Below are 19127 nucleotides of genomic sequence, written 5' to 3' on the forward strand. Positions count from 1 at the left end.
CTTGTTTCAGGAGTCCCAGGACTGAAGGCGGGCGTGGCTGAAGACTGGAGCTGCTGAAAACACGGTGAGCGTTACGCTGCAGCAAGCAGAATAACGCGAAGCACGTGTGGCTGTCCGGGCGTGGTTTAAATAGCCTTGGAAGAAGATCCAGGTAAGTATTCTTCCACAGCCCCACCCAAGTAACAAAATAATCCCTTCAGTAAAATAGTCCCTTTTAAGCCTCATTTGGCTTGAGTCTTCATGCAGCATGGTCTGCCTCAGGTGAGTATGCAGCATGGTCTGCTTCAGGTAAGTTATCAATAATGAGCCTGGCGCCCATGGCTCCAGGACTGACAATATCTTTATGAGCCTGGCGCCATAGGCGCCAGGACTGTACCCAAACAGCCCCTAACTGGGGCTTTTGGGCATGCTCCAAGTGGCATGATGCCTGCTTCCGGGGCTGCTGGCCCTGGTCTGGTCTTCCGGGGGCAGGCATCATGACAGCACTCCCCCTCAAGGCCCCTCCTTAAGTCGTTCTCCCCCTTGGCCGTGGTTTGTCTGGAAATTCCCGATGGAACCTCTTCACTAAACGAGGTGCATGCACGTGGTCACTAGGTTACCAAGACCTTTCCTGTGGACCATAACCTTTCCAGACAATTAGGTAAAAGAGTTTTGATCTCACTCTTTTTGAGTCCAAAATATTCTTGACTTCGAACTCAGGCTCTCCGTCTATGAGGATAGGTTCAGGTGGAATGGTTAGCCTTGTTCCTGGTTGCACTGGCTTCAAAAGAGACACGTGGAAAACGGGATGGATTCGCATATGAGCAGGTAGGTCCAACTTGACGGCCACTGGGATAATAAATGCCTCGACAGAAAAAGGTCCCAAATACCTGGGGTTAAAGGTCCGAGTCCCCTTGAGTGGTAAGTGCTTAGTGGCTAACCATACTTGGTCCCCTATTTGGTATTGAGGAGCTTCACTTCTGTGCTGATCCGCATCCTTTTTGTATTTTTCCTTAGCCTTTTGCAAATGGATGGTTGCTTCTTTAAAGGCTTGTGTAATAACAGCGTGGAGATGGTCCACTGCGGGCATCTCTAAATGCTGGGGTGAGTCCAAATCCGAGGTTCGAGGATGGTGCCCATAATTGGTAACAAAAGGACTTTGTCCAGTTCCTGAGTGTACGGAATTATTGTACGCATACTCTGCGATCCACAGAATGTCTTTCCAATTCCCCTCAGACTGATGTAGCATACAACGGAGGTACTGTTCAAGAGTCTGGTTGGTCCTCTCCGTTTGACCGTCGGTCTGAGGGTGGTGACTGGTCGAAAGCCTAACATCAATTTGTGCCAGTTGGCAGCATTTCCTCCAAAAATGTGAAATGAATTGACTGCCCCGATCTGAAATTAACACTGAAGGAAAGCCATGCAGGCGGACAACATTTTCAAGGAATTCCTTGGCCAGGATTGAAGCTGAAGGTATCCCTTTTAAAGGAATGAAGTGGGCCATTTTAGAAAAAAGATCTACAATAACTAGAATGGTATTGTAACCTTGGTACGGGGGTAAATCCGTGATGAAGTCTAATGACAAGGTATGCCAAGGGGTAGATGGTATGTCTAATGGTTGCAATAATCCAGCAGGTTTTTTCTTTTGCCCTTTATTTTGTGCGCAAATGCCACAAGACATAACAAATGACTTGACATCCTTTCGCCAGGTAGGCCACCAAAATTGCTTCCTAATTTTAGCTTCGGTTTTTGCAATAGCCGGATCCCCTTCTATTAAGGTGTCATGGTAATGGGAAATGACAAGTTCCTATAGTTCCTTTTGCGGTAAAAATAGCCAGCCTTGGTAATAAGGTAAATCATCGATGACAGAGTACTCTGGACCTTTCTTTGCCCAGTCCTGTAGGGCAACGGAATCAAAGAGTTGGTGGATCTTGTTTTGAATGTTCTCCAGTGTCTGTATGGAAGTCAGGCCAAGGATTCTCTGTTCCGGAATTATGGGTACCAGTTCTAAAGTTATTTCTGCTTCTCCCATTCCAATCCGGGACAAGGCGTCTGCTTTACCATTCTTACAACCTGGTCGATAGGTTATTACAAAATCAAACTCGGCGAAGAACAATGCCCAACGGAGTTGGTGCGAAGATTGGGCTTTGGCTGTCTTTAGGTACTGTAAGTTGTGGTGATCGGTGATGACCGTGATGGTATGTCTGGCACCCAGTAGATAGTGCCGCCAAGCCTTGAAGGCGGGCTTGATGGCCAGCAGCTCCTTGTGGGTTATGGCATAGTTTAATTCGGGGGCTGAAAGTTTTCTTGACCAAAACGCCACTGGGTGAAGCTGGTTAGTTTCGGGATCCTTTTGGGAAGGACTGCTCCCATGGCTGAACTGGATGCATCTGTTTCCACTATGTAGGGAAGCTCGGGGCGCGGGTGTCTTAATATGGGAGCAGATGTGAATTTAGCTTTTAACTCTTGGAAGGCGTTCTCGGCTTCCTCTGTCCACACAAAGCGTTTGTTTTTTCGCAATAGTGTTGTGATGGGATGTACAATGTGCGAGAAGTCCGGGATAAACCTGCGGTAGAAATTGGCAAAGCCAAGCATGCTTTGAACTCCTTTGATTGAACTTGGCGAAGGCCAATTAAGAATGGCATCCACTTTTCGTGTATCCATCCGGATTCCTCTTGGGGTCAGAATAAATCCAAGGAATTCCACTTCCGTAGTGTGGAAGATGCATTTTTCTAGTTTAGCATATAATTTATGCTGGCGTAACTTCTCTAGGACTGCTCGGACGTGTTTTACATGCTCAGATTCTGATAAAGAGTATACTAAGATGTCGTCGATGTAAACGACCACACAAACGTCGATAAGCTCTCGGAGGACATTGTTCATGAAGAACTGGAAGGCTGCTCGTGCATTGCATAGTCCGAAGGGCATCACCTGGTACTCAAATAGTCCGTACTTGGTGCGAAAAGCAGTCTTCCATTCGTCACCCTCTTTGACACGTACCAGATGATATGCCCCCCGAAGGTCTAGTTTCGTGTAAATACAAACGTCCTTCACCTGGTCTAGTAGTTCTGGGATCAAAGGCAGTGGGTATCGATTCTTGATGGTTATCTGATTCAGTGCGCGGTAGTCTATACATGTTCTAAGGTCGCCTTCCTTTTTCGGTACGAAGAACAAAGTGAAGATGCAGGGGATTTGGATGGGCGAATGAAGCCATTAGCAAGGTACTGGTCTAGGTACTGGCGCAAATGAAGATTTTCGGGCTCCGTAAGGGCATAGATTCTGCTGCAAGGTGGTTGTGCTCCAGGTACAAGATCTATTTGACAATCATACGATCTGTGAGGTGGTAAGGTGTTTGCCTGTTCCTTTTGGAAGACATCCTGAAAGTCTTGGTATTCAACAGGTAATTGCATGACTACTGGACTTACTGGGGCCAGGACTGAGTTTTGAGTTTTCCTTGGGTAGCAGGTGTGAGCACATTCTGGGAAGGTTAGTCTCTTCTCTCGCCAATCAATACAGGGATTATGTTTTTCCAACCAAGGTATCCCCAGTATCAGCTGAAACTGTGGGGCCTTGATTAAGTCAAACATCATAGCCTCTCGATGCCCATCTTGACTCAGCAATGTCATCTCTGTAGTGGAATGAGTTACGGGTCCAGAGGCGATTTCCGTTCCATCTACAGTGGTGACAACATCGGCCGTGGTCTTGCGGGTGAGAGATAGATTCATCCTGGTAGCCAATTCCCAGTCCAAGTAATTTCCTATGGCTCCACTGTCTACGTACGCCTTTACCGCGTGCATGCGTGATGGCTGCTCTGGATCTACAAGGACCATGGGTATGGTGAAATGCGAGGTCAGACTGTCCTTCTTTAAGCTCGGCAAGCGGACCTCGACGCTTGCTGGGCGTGGTCGTTTCCCGAGTCAGATTTCACATGGTTTTCGTCTGCTGCTCCTATAACTTTCTTGGGTGGTTTTACAGGGCAGTTCCGAAGAAAATGACCAGCAGTTCTGCAATATAAACATAATTGCAGTTGCCGTCTTCTATCTCTCTCCTTCTGGGTTAGGGTCCTTTAACCCCCCCGATTTGCATTGGTTCTGAGACATCTACTCCCTTGGAGCTTACGTGGGTTTTAACCAACACCCTGTTCTCAAACTTGGTTCGGTCTGCCTTCCTGGTTTGAAGTCTGTGATCGAGCTGGACCACTAGATCTATATATTCAGCACAGTCTTGATGCGGGTTCATGATTTGGGCCAAAACATCTTTGAGTTCTCCTCGAAGTCCTCGATGGAATAATGTAATTCGCTTGGCTTCAGGCCATTCGGTTTCCACTACTAATCTATTGAAAGTTGCAATGTAAGATAAAAGATCCTGGTTACCTTGACGTAGGGATAAAAGTTCGTTGTCCAAAGCCTGTCCTCGGGAGTGTCGGGCGAATAGTCTTTCCATGCTTGTTCGAAAACCCTGGAAATCTCGAAGAATCGGGTCATCCTGGTTAACTAGTGGAATGGACCAATCCGCCGCACTGCCGCTGAGATATGACAGTACAAAGGCTACCTTGGCCTGATCATTTGGGAAAGCTCCAGGTCTACATAAAAAGTGCAAGCGGCATTGATTCATGAATGTTGCAAACCCTTTTGGGTCTCCGGAAAAGCGTTCAGGCGGAGCCAAAGGAACGGCTCCAGGTAAATTTATCTGCACCGGGTTACTCGATGGTACAGGAGCTGGACTTGCCCCAAGTCCTGGTAGAGGTGTTTGTCCAGCCTGGCTCTGTAACAGTTGTCTGGCCAACTCATCAGTTCGTTCTTTTGACACGATCAGTTCCCTCCTGAGGGCTTTGGTTTCTTGGCGGGCGGAATGCACTTCGGCCCTTAATTCCCCTAATAATTGGGCCAACTGATCAGTTTCCGAGGTCTCCATGACGCCCAGGTGGGTATTTGTGGGTAGGCTTCGCGTTCTGTTACGCTCACCTGGTTCCCACGGGGGTGTCGACCGGAACTGGGCCGCTGTTATTTCCACCAGCGTGATGTGTAGCGCCGAGATGACTGACTGGACTGGCCCGCTCAGCCTAGTTTGTCTGGCTCGCAAGAATATTCTTCTGCAAAGGAGAAGAGGAATTAACCACCCGTGGAATTGAGTGTCAACCCACCTTCCCCACTCCCGTTGTCTTCCCACTGATCACTCTTAATGTCCCCTCCTTAGTCTCACCTGATGGTTTGGAAGGATGAGCTCTCCATCCTGCGTCGACCGCAGGGGCGCGTTGAAGACCAGTTACTTCACTGGCGTAGAGGAATTGGTGAGTTTCAGTATTGACTCTAAAGTCCAATTGTTCATAAGAGTTCAAATGTCTGCTCTTCACTCTGTCCGATTCCTTGCAAGTTGCCGATTAATCCACTCGAAGATTTCCAAATGGCACTCGGTAAGATTCAGGTAAGTCTATTGTGTTTTTCCCCTTAGGGGCCGGGGTACGGCGATGAAGCAGAGTTGACTGTGCCGATCCGAGATGAGGTGAGACCCCCGTGGTAAATCAGGTAAGTTTTGTGGGGGGGTAACTGGTATTGTCCTTGCTTTCTCCCCTTAGGGGCCGGGGTACGGCGATGAAGCAGAGTTGACTGCGCCGACCCGAAATGAGGTGAGTACCTCCCGTGGTAAATCAGGTAAGTCCTTGGGGGTAGCTTGTATGGCCTTAGAGAGTCCCCTTGCTCACCTTGCTGTCTTTGTCTCCTTAGGTGTCGGAGGGCGGAGATGGAGAGAGCGTGATGGAATGCTGAAGTACCGCCAAGCAGGTGAGTTCAGCGTGGCGCCGTAGGAATGCGAAGCGATGCTTCAAAGACTTCTGTCTTTCAGTTCCGTGGCGAAATGGATCAGGATTCAGGTAAGGATTAAAGTTAAAACTCCTGTTCTAACCTTTATCCTTTTGTCGTCTTGTTTCAGGAGTCCCAGGACTGAAGCAGGTGTGGCTGAAGACTGGAGCTGCTGAAAACACGGTGAGCGTTACGCTGCAGCAAGCAGAATACCGCGAAGCACATGTGGCTGTCCGGGCGTGGTTTAAATAGTCTTGGAAGAAGATCCAGGTAAGTATTCTTCCACAGCCCCACCCAAGTAACAAAATAGTCCCTTCAGTAAAATAGTCCCTTTTAAGCCTCATTTGGCTTGAGTCTTCATGCAGCATGGTCTGCTTCAGGTAAGTTATCAATAATGAGCCTGGCGCCCATGGCGCCAGGACTGACTTTATCTTTATGAGCCTGGCGCCATAGGCGCCAGGACTGTACCCAAACAGCCCCTAACTGGGGCTTTTGGGCATGCTCCAAGTGGCATGATGTCTGCTTCCGGGGCTGCTGGGCCTGGTCTGGTCTTCCGGGGGCAGGCTTCATGACACGGCTCCCAAGCCTAGGGGCTCAGGGGCTCTACCGGGCTGTCCTTGGAAGGCGATTAAGTTCGTCCTCTTTGACCCCAAGGGGTAAGGGATCGTCGGGTGCCACCTCCAAGAGTCATGCCTCAGCACGATCCAGCACAACTACTGGCACAGGTGTCAAGGGCGTTCTGCCTACCAGAGCTCACTCCGAGGTCGTGAGTCAGGGCGTTACGACAACCGGCCGTCTGGTCGAGAGCTCAGCGCCTATCGGAGTGATCGGACATAGACGCTTCTGCTTTGGGTGCAAGACCCAAATTGTATACTCCCATGTCTGAGGCCTGTATTGACTTTGGGCCTTCGCACCCTCCCGCCCAGGGTGTGGTGCATGGCTTCTAAATGGCGGAGCGGCCACTGGCGGACATTTTGGATTCAATTTAGGGCCTGCCTGTGCTTTCACCCATTGAATAGGCTTTGCAGGAACATCGTAGTCCCTTCCCTCTGGAAACAGAAGCTGTCTTCATGGTACAGGCATCTGGTCTTCCCAGGGGTACATCTACCCATCGCAGCCTTACGGCTACACGCCTCAGGCGCCCCAGCGCTTTGACCAGGAGCGGCAACCCAGCACCCCCGAGAACCGGGCCCCTAGGGATCCAGCAGCTGGCGAGGACCACTTCTTCAAGCGCTTCCTCTTCCACCTGCGTTCCCCTCAGATGACGGGGCTCCTGACGTATATAGTGAAAGAGATGATCCTGCAGGTGGTGCCTCCCTGGCCGCCTCCTCTGGGACCTCCTCCAGTTCCTCAGCACTACCGGTTCCAGTGCCGGTCCCTCCCCCGGTCCAGGCCCTACTGGCTGTTCAGACCTCTCCACCTCCTCAACAGCCGGCACCTGGGTCCCAGGTCCCGTACTCCTCGCAGTCTGTCAAAAAGGAGGTGAGGATGAGGACACCTAGGACGATGAACCCTCCATCCGTTAAGGCCTTTCATGACCGCCTTTACAACCTAACAGTTCTTGGGGGGGGGGGGGGGTCCCTCTGCCCGGGGAAACTCCTCAGGAGTCGGGAGTGCTAGCATATGTTTTGGGCAAGCGCATCACGATACGGTCTGGCATCCCTCTCCAAATTTTTGCCATACACAAAAAGAACCAGGCTGGCCTGAAAGTTGTTAGACCTTTCCACCTTGAACCTCTCCCTTCCCCTCCAAAAGTTCAAGATGGTTACCCCAGCCTTCATAGCAGAGACATTGTGTGCGGGAGACTGGATGTGCTCCCTGGATCTGAAAGATGCCCACTGACGCGTTCCGATCTGGGAACCCCATTGGTCCTTCCTGAGGTTCAGGATCATGGGTTTTCACTTTCAATACAGGGTTCTACGCTTTGGACTCAATTCGGCCCCCAGGGTCTTTATAAGGCTATCAATAGGGCCACTGGACATTTTCTCAGGAGAGCAGTGACCTTGGCGTGGTGGTACCAACACCTGCTGGGAGTCATGGCCTCATGTCTCCTTGCAGTGCCACATTCGAGGCTCAAAATGAAGAGGCTGCAGATACTTATCAGCGTCCTGGTACCAGGAGAAGGAATCTCAGGTGGAGCAGGTCAGCATATCACAGCATCCCAACCCGGCAACAACCTGCAGGTAGGCAGGCCCTTCCGGCAACCAACACCTCAGGTCACCATTACCACAGACTCATCCCTAGTGGGATGGGGGGACTACCCTGGACAGCCACAGTGTCCATGGAGTATGGTCCCGTCAGGAGCAGCTGGCACACTTCAACTGGCTTGAGATGATGGCTATCTGGCTTTGCTCTCAAAGCCTTTTTACCCATGATCACCGGCAAGGCGATTCTCATTCAAACCGACAGCTCCACCTGAATGTATTACATCAACAAGCAGTGTGGCACCATGTCCCCTTCCCTCTGCAGACTGGCGATTGACATTTGGAAATGGGCTCTGGTGAACAACATGCACCTGTCGGCAGTCCACTTCCCTGGGGAGTCCAACCTAGAGGCGGGCAGGCTCAGTCGGTTGGGAATGTATAACTACGAATTGCAGTTGAACGAAGAGGTCCTTCAGGGGATCTTCACTAGGTGGGGTCATCCGCAGGTGGACCTCTTTGCCCCTAGTACCAACAGCCGGTGCCCCAGTTTGCCTCCTGGCTGGGGCAAGGCAGGGGTTTGCTAGGCAACGCAACGCAGATCCTGTGGAAAAAACATGAACGCATATGCTTTTCCCTCACTCGCCTAGTGCACAGGGTCATCTGCAGGAGCAGGATGTCGCGGGAACTTCAGATCATCCTGATGGCTACATGGTGGTCAGCACGACCCTGGTTCTCTGAACTTCTCAGCCTGTCGGACCAGGCCCCGGTACACCTCCCGCTGGGCCCAGCACACCTACTCTCTCAGCAGGGGGGCACGATGATCCACCCCTCCCCGCAGAGGTTAGCCCTTGCAGCGTGCTTCCTCAATGAGTCACCCTGAAGCATCTGCACCTGTCACAGGCTAACCTGCCCATTATACAGGGGGCTAGGAGTGATGCTACCAGGAGCCAGTGCAGAAGCAAGTGGACCAGGTTCTGTCACTGGGCAGAATCAAAGGAAATTGATCCATTGACTTGCATGTTGGACGACGGTCTATCCTTCTTTGCACACCTCACACACTCAGGGGTGCATGTAGACACAAATGCCGCACATATCTGGCGGCCATTGGAGCTTACAAGAATTTGGAAGGGGCAGTGTTTTCATCCTCGAATCCGGTGGTTAAGAGGCACTTGGCAGGCCTGACTAAACTGTATCCAGCTATCAACAAACCACACCCACTGTGGGACATCAATGGGGTCTTGGTCTCCTTGGCGCATAAACCATTCTAGCCTATGGCGTGCGCGGACATCGGGCTAGTTACCATTAAGGCACCCCTGCTAGTTAGCCTTACCTCGGCATGCCGAATCGGTGAAATCCAGGCACTGGTGTCTTCAGAGCCATATACTACATTTCACAAGTATGAGGTGGTGCTCGGAACACACCCTGCATTTTTACCTAAGGTTGTCTCCTCTTTTACCCTAAATGAGGAGATAGTGTTACAGACATTCTTCGCTGACCCGAAGGATGATGCTCAGATATTGCACTGTCTGGATGTCAGACGTGCCCTTAGATTCTTCCTGGACAGAACCAAGAGCTTCTGCAAATCAGATGCCATCTTCACCTTTGAGGGAGTCAAAACCAGGCTGTCAGTCCTCCGAGGCTTCCATAGCAAGTTGGATGGTTATGGCCATCAAGGAGATGTATGAGGGGCAGCACAAACCATTGCCAGCAAACATGCATGCCCACGCCATCAGAGCTAAGGCCACGGCGGTAGCTCTACAAAGACACGTTCCTTGGCAGGTTATCCGCAAAGCGACTACTTGGGCTACTCCCTCAGCCTTCTGCAAACACTACTGCTTGGATGCCAGCGCCAGATCGGATTCAGCATTTGGTCAGGCAGTGTTGGGGAACTTGTTTTCTTAAGAGGGGCAACTCTCCACCCTGGGGCTACATTCAGTTGTAATCGCCCATACAGTATGGAGCAAAGGGGGACGGGACTTAGGAGTAATAAGTTACTCACCGTGGTGACTAACATACTCCTAGTCCATAGTCCCCTTTTCTCCATACGTCCCACCATCCTCCAAACTAATGAAACTGGTGTCATTAGGCAATGTTAATATTGTCGACACGTCGAAGGGGACTGAGGAATGGCACCAGTGGGCGGAGTCGGGGAGCGCATGCTCCCAGGGCTGCGCCCCATCGCGCATCTAAATTTAAAGGGGACGATGATTTCTGGTGAAAAAGGTTCCGTCTCCCATACAGTATGGAGGAAAGGGGACTATGGACTAGGAGTACATTAGTCCCTACGGTGAGTAATTTATAATTTATGGATGGACATTAGAACAGAATTAGAAATACTTGAGGACAGTCAGAGTTTTTAGCAAATGTTGGCACAATGTCGATTTACAAATGGGTATGGCTTTCCATTGGCCTCAGCAACCGCAAACAGTATATTGTTTTCTCCTTAAGCAACATTTGTTTGTATTGTTCATACTCTGTGGCCGCCTTTTCTGAAGTAGCAAAAATTGGGAAAAGGCATGAACCCGAGAGTGGAGACAACAGCCTTGGGGGTTGGATTAGGCAGTGAGACAAAAATCACTAATCAAGTCATCAAACAGAACAAGGCACAGATAATTGATATTATTAACGTTGGGTACAGCAGTAAAAAGGGTCAAAGTTTCCAAAGCTCAAGCACGAGCGCTGTATCTAACATCCGCACCTCTAGTTCTTCTTCCTGTTTCTCACCTGGGAATATACTGTGATTATCAAACTGTATGTTTTGTGTTTGTGTACACTGTTATATATACTCTGGGGGGGAAAGAGGAATATGATGAGGTTTTTACCCATGGTAATATTTTGGATTTTTAAAACCTATAATTTGTAATATGCTGAGATTATCAAAACATAAATATGATGGGATTATCAAAGCGTGAACATGTGGTGTTAGATGCACTAGGAAATATATATATATATATATTTCTGAGGCTTGTGAATGTGTCTAGACTAGCATGCTTTGCGAAGGTCACCATATATAGTGGTTGGTCCAGAGTATTACAAGTTGTTTACTTCCAAAGTAACAGGGCGTCGAGGGGCGGGGGGCGTTTCTGCCACACTGTTCCTGCCCTACAGGGTGCAGGTAACCCTGATTTTCCACGTGTCAACATCCTCGGATATCTTTTTTCCACCATTGGTTGATCGTGTGAGTGAAGGAGACCACCAGAAGACTGCGACTAAAACACCCCGATGGGACTGAATACCAATGTCGGACTTCAACATCCAACTCCAGACATGAACTGCTGCTCAGCATACGGATATACGTGATCCGACCGCGGCTGATTTTACCGCAGCCGGAAAGTTCGCATGAGAAAGGTGCGAACCACCAAAAGTCTGCACCTTTCTCATGCGAACACACTTACATACCCACACCCCAACCCACAACACACCCCCGACCCACACCCTCAACACACCCCCGACCCACACCCTCAACACACCCCCACCCCCAACATAAACAAACCCCACTTACCTTTTTCTTCTGTCATCGGGAACCGGCGCCACAGGGCCCTTTTTCTTTTACGGGGGCTGCAGGGGTTTCCCCACCCCTGCAAGCCCCTGTTCCCCTGTTTTTTTTTTGGTTTTTTTTTTGGTGTGTGTGCTGCAGGGGTGTCCCCCGCAACACCCTGCTCACTATACCACACAGTATAGTGAGCGGGGTGTTGCGGGGGCCACCCCTGCAGCCCCCGTTTTTTTTAACTTACCTGCAATGCTACCACCAAAGGTTCGAACTTTTGGTGTTCGAACCTTTTGGTGGTAGCATTTGTAGAACTTTTTGTTCATGCGACCGTTTAGATACAGTCTTTTTGTACAATACCCAGCATACAGTAGGGATAGTTTGGGCAGTTGGGGACCAGGGTTTTCTCTCTAACGAGGTTGTAAATGCCTTCATTTCCGTCTACTATTCCAATTCTGGACTGCCCTGGTATTAGGAACACACTTGGCTATGATGTACCCGGATACACAAGCGACTAGATGAATGCCAATTATTTAGCAAATCAGTGGACAATAACCTAGGAAAAGCAAAAAGAGTTTGAAACCTTAAAATGTAGGTCCGCTCACAGGGCAGCTATTTGAATGCTGAGGGGAACGTGTTGTAGTGGCAGGCCTTTTTTTGTGGCCAGCAGCCACAGAGTTATGGTGCATCCCAGCAGTTTTCTGAAAACAGCCCAGAGAGTTTGGAGAGAAGGCACACATGGATTTCCATCAGGCTCTTATCAATCCCCTTAAAGACCACAGAACGGTCGCAGTAGCTGAAGAAGACACCCAATAAGGATGCATCCTGTTCCTTGAAACAATGACTTCACCATTCAGGTCTCCTCCCATATCACCCCAAAGGTGGAAGGACAACATAATTTGCCCATGCACGGGAGGTGACTACCACTGATATGTGGGTGTTGGACACTACATGGAGGGGGGTACTGCTGCAAACTGCTGTCAAAACTTTGCACGCAGGTTCAGAACAACTTGGGCTTCTTCAAGATGAGGACATAAAATAGGTGCCCTTTCGATAGAAGTGTGTATTTACTAGTTTAAAAAAATGACTAACTATGAGACCAGTCTTAGATCTAAGGCCAGAAAAAAACGTTTGTTAAACCTCAAGTGTTCAGCCTAACCACCCAGGGGACTACAATAGACATTAAAGATACATACTTTCATATTCCTATGTCTTGGGAGGATAGTCTAGGGGCAACGCGCTCGCCTTGGAAGCAAGACGATGCGGAGCAACACAGGTCTGATCCCTAGGTCCACGCTTTGAGACCTCGCGGTATTAAGCATGTTATAAATCACCAATTACATGTTCCTAGCACATCACTGTTAACTCTGTTTCATGGTACACCGACAACACTTTCAGTTTAAGTTTCTTCCCTTTGGGAAATCATTGGCACCATGCGTGTTCACAAAATACTAGCATTGGTCGCTGCACACCTGGGCAGACCGGGATTAATGGTGCATCCCTACCTGGACAACTAGCTTATTACACAGAACAGTGACTCACAGTGTCAAACATCCAATCAAAGATAACCATTCTCCATTCGCCAGTTTCTCAATAAATGCCCAAAGGTTTAGCCTAGTGCTGAGTCCATGGCTTACCCATCGCAGGAAACCATATGGGCACCCTCTTTGGCCCTCTACTCCCACCATCCTGTGAGGCCAAAAACCTTCGGGTCATCTTCGACTCTGCTCTCTCCTTCACCCCTCACATCATGGATCTTACTAAGAAGTCCCACTTCCAGCTCCACCTCCTCAGAGGCATTCTTCCTTTCCTCACCTTCCCAGAGAAGCGCAATGTCTCCAGAGCTTTGCTCCTCTGCAGGTTGGACTACTGCAACAGCCTCTTTCTCAATCTCCCGCTTTCCTCCCTACGCCCCCTCCAGCTAATCCAGATTAGGGCTGGAAGACTTATCCTTGGCCTCAAGGCCAGGGACCATATCCCTCCAGCCCTAAAATCTCTCAACTGGGACAACACTATCTCCAACTTTCCCTCCGTACATACTTCCCTGCTAGAGCCCTATGCTCCTTTAACTCCAACTCTTTGTCTAACGCTTCTCCAAGCAGAGTGGGGGGCAGGTCTCTCTCCTGGGCTGGCACCTCCCTTTGGAACAGCCTCCCCACCCTTCTCAGACTTGAGCCGCACCTCCAAGTTCTGGAAACTGCTCAAAACTCTGCTGTTCTCTGCCTCCTTCCCTCTTTCCCTTCCCTGCTAATCACCCCACTGCCGATGTGACTGGTGGCCTGAGCCTCATGAATCTCACAGGATTCCGGGCCCTTCTTCCCAGTCGATACCAGACACCCCCCACCCCCACTGGACTGCCCTTGTGGGCCCCTGCCTGGCGGCTCTGCATCCCACTCTTGGGAGTCGAGTTGCTCACCCTTGGCTCCGCTTAGCACTTCCCTCCTGGGCCCTCCAACAGCACTTGCCACTCCTCTGTCCGCCGCCCCCCCACACCACTCTGTCCCTACCTCCTGCACTTCTACGCAATGCACTTGCACGGCAGAATGCCACAAGGCCTAGTTAGGACCATGGCTGTATTTACTGTTTTTGCTATGGGTATTTGTTCCCTTGTTCCCTTCCCATCTATCGGCACAAACAGTAATGAAAGTCCTAGGTATGATGCCTTCCTGTGTTGTCATTCCGTTTGCACGCCTTTACAGGCGCTCTTCAAAAGTGGCTTGCCACTCACTGGTCACAAGCTATAGGCAACAGGGAGGGCCTAGTGTTCATTTCACTAAAGTGGTGGTCTCCCACAAATATGCTAAAGGGCCACTCTTTTGTGAATCCACCTGTACAAATCACTAGAGCAGATGCATTAGTGTTGGGGCGGGAGGCTCCCTGGCACACACTTGCAGTGCCGGCCAGGTGGAGTTCACATAAATGTACTGGAATTACTAGTGGTGACGCAAGCAGTCTGCTGTTTCCTAACTCTCCTCCTCCACCGGAGTGTTCGAATATGAACAGACAACACTCTACAGCCATATTTTACATCAACCATCAAAACGGGACACGGTCTCCACATTGTCACAAATCGATACAATACAAGCACAGATGATACTGGAAGTTCATGACTGCCTGACGCACAGTTTGAGCAGGCTAGTGATTTAGGGTCATGGGTAAGCTGTCAACACAAAAACAGTCAAACTGTCAAACTGGGGTCATCCCAGCAGATTTATTTGCAACAAGTACAAATGCAAAATCCTTCGCATCAGGGTACCTACAACCGGGATTACTGGGTAACCGTCTATGAATGACTTGATCAGGGAGATTTGTGTAGGCTTTTCCCTGACCCTCTCCTACCACAATGAGTGGTGCACAAGTTACTCCAAGAGAACGCACTTTAATACTGTGACAAGACTAGTGACATGCACTTGCCAAGAGGGATGGGGATCCTTTCAGCTGAGGGTGGGGTGTCTACCAGGGAGAAATTCTGAGCTAGTCCCACCCCTGAAATGCACCATAGCAGCTGAGGTCCCCAATTCTTGTCCCCTACCCTTGTGCCTGTATGTTTCTGTACAGATCACAGATTTCTCCAGCTTCGCCTCCAAGAACAGAAATTTGCCAGGGTTTTCTATTGCTTTCAGAACATCAAAATCATAAGCATAAATGAGACCTGAACAATTGTCACAATGCAACAGAGTTCTGCCCGAAAAGAGTCGCACCAGACTGACACCGGAGACTGCAGCGTACCGAGACAGTGTGAGCACGACCCAGGCAAGCTGGAGACGACCAGAAGCTGTGATGCACCACGGCCAGTAATGAGAAAGCAGCACATGCAAGCTGCTGCCATACCCGGCAGATCCAGGAACCCTTGCAAGGCTGCCGAGCAGTAACTGCAAGCATGCACAACTTGATGGAGGCCCCTTTGACCACTGGGGACCTAAAGGGGAACCACTCAGTTGATTGGGAGCACTAGAAAAGTGAAACATCCGTGCATGATTGGGGATTCATGGCGTACCCTGCAGCATGCGCAGATGTCTCCAAGGACAGTGCCCCACTGTCCTGGACTAGGAAATTATGGGTTTGAAACCTTCTCCCAATCGCGCCAGGTACTTAGGCCTGTATGAGAGTGTATGCAAATAAGGCACTGTTGAAACCAGGTTCCTACTTATTTTTTAAGAGAATATACTCTCATACAGACCTAAGGACCTGGCAAGATTGTGAGGGAGCTAAAACCGATTTCTAAAAGGGAACCATCCCTCAACGAACTTACCCAGAAACCAAGCAGAACCAAAGACCAGAACATGAATAGCCACTCTTACACGCAAGCCCTTGTGGGCTTGGCTCAGCCTTAAAACTTTGCACATTACACACACCCAGGAGGAAAAAGGCAAGGTTAGATTGGTTAGGGAAAGGTGCCTAATCCTGCACTGTATGCAGTGATGTTATCGAATGCATAACAAAGAATGCAATTTTAGACAAACCCAAAACATTTTTAAAAAATAACGATTTTTAGAAGATTAATTAAATGTGGTTGGGAATGGGAATAGTAATTTTAGGGTTGTGGGAGAAATTTTAAAAGGGAGCTGGGGGACAAAAGAACGAAAAACTAAATTCGTTATTTTTTTTAACATGTTTTTGGTTCGTTAAAATTGATTGTTTTCTCATTCGATAAAATCACATGTAACCTCCTGAACAGTGAAGCGTATAAAACCCGCTAACAGCAAACAGGAGGTGTGGGTGCTACTGGTGAGGTCTGCGGTGGAGGGTGAGCAAGAGACCAGCAGTAGGGAGGAAGGAGCGGGGGAATTTAGAGGCGAGTTGTGGAGCTGCTTAGGCATTTGCTAGCGAGTGGAAGTGGTTCTGCAGTGTGTGTGCGTGTTTGTGTGGCAGGTGTTTAGCGAGTGTAGTGATTGAGAAGCGCATGAATACTGAATGAATGGAAGGTGACCGCCTAGTAGTAGTGTGGTCGAGGGTGTAGTTGTATGGAGGGTTAAGCTGTGTGGCGGGAAGCATTGGCTGTAGGAGGAATAACAAGGTAGCTGAAGGGTCCGAAAACTCCACGCTCTCTCAGTAGATCAGCTTTTTGACACAATACACGAAAATAAATTTGTACTTGGAACACATACACGTTTCCCACCAAAGGTTGTTTCAAAATGTTATGTCACAGTCACCAGTGTTTTTACAAATTATTCATACACAAGAAGAGAGAAATAGAGAGAGCACTACATACACTTGACTGGTGCAAAACAGTCATGTTTTATATGGACCAAAGAATGTCACTGGCAAAACAAGTCCGTTTGTGGGCCAGGCAGTACTCAACCATTTTCTTGCCACTTTGCCTCCAGCTCAGCTTTAGGTACCCATTGATATACTTTGGACCAACCACTACATGGCGGCTTATGCTAAATGTGTGCCTTTAAACCGATGCAAGTCAACAATTAAAGAGTAAGTAACGTCTGCCATATACTAACAGTAAAATTGGAAATGTAATGGGATTATGCAAACTGGGAATAAGCTGTAACTTTGCTAGTATTTTGGGATTTTGCAGATTGGACAGATATTGAAATTGTGCAAACTGAGAATATTCCTGAATTGTATAACTGTAAATTGTCTAATAGTAAATTGTGATCTTAATGAAATTGGGAAATGGTATATGCAAAATTGTGCAACAATAAACTGGGATTAAGCTGGAATAATGCCTACACCTCCATCACACCTCCAGACTCACAAGAACACCATAGGCCTGCCTACTGCCCGTTCCCAGAGTTAAACTTCCCAGAGGTGGGGGTGTGAGCGTCCCTTTCATTGCTGCCAGGCACTGGAACTCCCTACCATGGGCCCTCAGAGCTGAACCTTCTAATATCACCTTCTGCAAAGCAATCAAAACAAGGCTGTTCGCCTCAAACGTCACACACGCTGGCCAAGTGCCCCACACACTTACCGCTATATGTTTATGGCAAACAAATGTAGCCTATTGACATTGTACTATGTGTGTATGTGGGTGTGTGTCTCTAGTCAACAGCTTCAGCTAAACTCAGTTAAGGGGCTAATGTAACCCAGCAACCTATCTAAGTAATTTAACTAAGCCATGTTGTTTTTTTTTCGTTTTTTTTCATTCTTTAAGACCTTTAATAACAGATGCTTGTTATTGGTTGACGTTGAAAAAAGTGGGTGAAAATTCTGTACAAATTAAAAATAAGGTTGTTAAAAATCTCAGTTTGACCAGATACAAAACAATTTTAAAAACCTTTAAAAAAGGTGCATTGAGAAAAATAGGTTTCTAAAAGCATGTTTGTCATTCCCAAAAGACCTTAGGTAGAAATAATAAAATTCATTTTGCATACATAATGCAGACCGTTCTAGTTATCTGGTCAATTGTATAAAGCAAGCACTTAAGGTCTTCATTTCGAATTCTTTGTTCATTTCTTATTTTGGAATTTCATTCTTTTTGATGACTAAACCGTTATTTTTTAGGCTAATGTAACCTAGTTGCTCATCTTTATGTATTGTAACTAAGACGTTATCCTGTAACAGAGCCTCAATGCCCCGGAGCTGTGAGTGCGCTAGATAAATGAAAATAAACAAATAAATAATGCATACAGGGTAGACTGGACTGTGTATACGAGAACACTGCCCACAGTGGTAAAATAGTAAGGATTTTAGACTGTGAATGTTTTGGCCACCTGCAAATTGGAAAATACCTTAATTGTAAAATGAATCTGTTACTGACACAGTGCAACATACCAATATACTTGGATTGTCAAATTGGGTGCATTCTGGAGCCAAATAAAGTGGGATGGTCAAGCTTGGAATATGTTGACATAGTTCTAATTTTTAGAGGTTTTCCATGATTTAAAAAAAAAAAGCATAGGCCCCTGAAGTCACAAGAGTAACCAGGAAAAACGTCTCCTGGAATTGTGGGTAGGTGTGTTTATGACAGAACTTCTGGATAGAGTAGAGTGCCCTTCCAGGGCAAGGAAGCCAGTACCCTGTGCTCACCCCTCACTCGTTGGCAAGTGATTTTGTAGCAACCTTTTGTCGGAGACCTCTGTGTATGTGGTGTGGTCACTCCTTTGCCCGGCTTTTCTGGCTCTCCAGTGTCCCTCTTGCAGCCTGCGAGGAGGATGATATAGATTGAGATCTCAAATATAGCAGTCGGAGGAGTGAGACCCCCAATGCAGGAACCTCCACTACTCCATGGTGGGTGCCCAGAGTGCATTGCTTCAATTTCGAGAACAGGATAAGCAACTCTTTCGATAAACCTAAAATATGAATGTACATTTATGGGAATAGAATTTGTTTTATGGATCCATAGTATAGTTGGGAATATTTAAGCACCCCCTCAAACCTCCCAACTGCACGTGCATACTGACATTTATCCAGCGAGCGAGTCACTGTTGAATTCCTTCTGGATAAGTGATGCACCCCTCTGCCCTCATGCCTACAAACCCTTCAGGTTAACCACCAAATGTGTGCATGGGTTCCCATTCGGATCCATACATAGGATTCAAATTTATCTCCTGAATATTCATGTTGGATATCCTGCAAACCCCGCCCTGTTAGTTTGCACTCCTCGAGGGTGCGAGTTGTGCTCCCCTGCTTTGGACTCGGATCGTACCAGCAGTCCGGCCCCGTCCTGAGCACTTCCTGAAAGAGCGCCCTCGACTCTGCTCGAGCAGTTAGTTCGTAGTTGCTTTTTATCTGAAAAATGCGCTGCTCTTGGCCTTTCTGTGTCAC

At 48.3% G+C, this 19127-nt stretch overlaps 1 protein-coding gene across 2 annotated transcripts in view; it reads left to right on the forward strand.

The window, feature by feature from the left end:
* Positions 1-19127, forward strand: part of LOC138581140 (rho GTPase-activating protein 39-like) — a 650156-nt gene that overhangs the window by 528964 nt on the left and 102065 nt on the right. The window lies entirely within an intron of this gene.

The sequence above is a fragment of the Ambystoma mexicanum genome, chromosome 3p, assembly GCF_040938575.1.
Source record: "Ambystoma mexicanum isolate Mex_15411 chromosome 3p, UKY_AmexF1_1, whole genome shotgun sequence".
Classification (NCBI taxonomy): Eukaryota; Metazoa; Chordata; class Amphibia; order Caudata; family Ambystomatidae; genus Ambystoma; species Ambystoma mexicanum.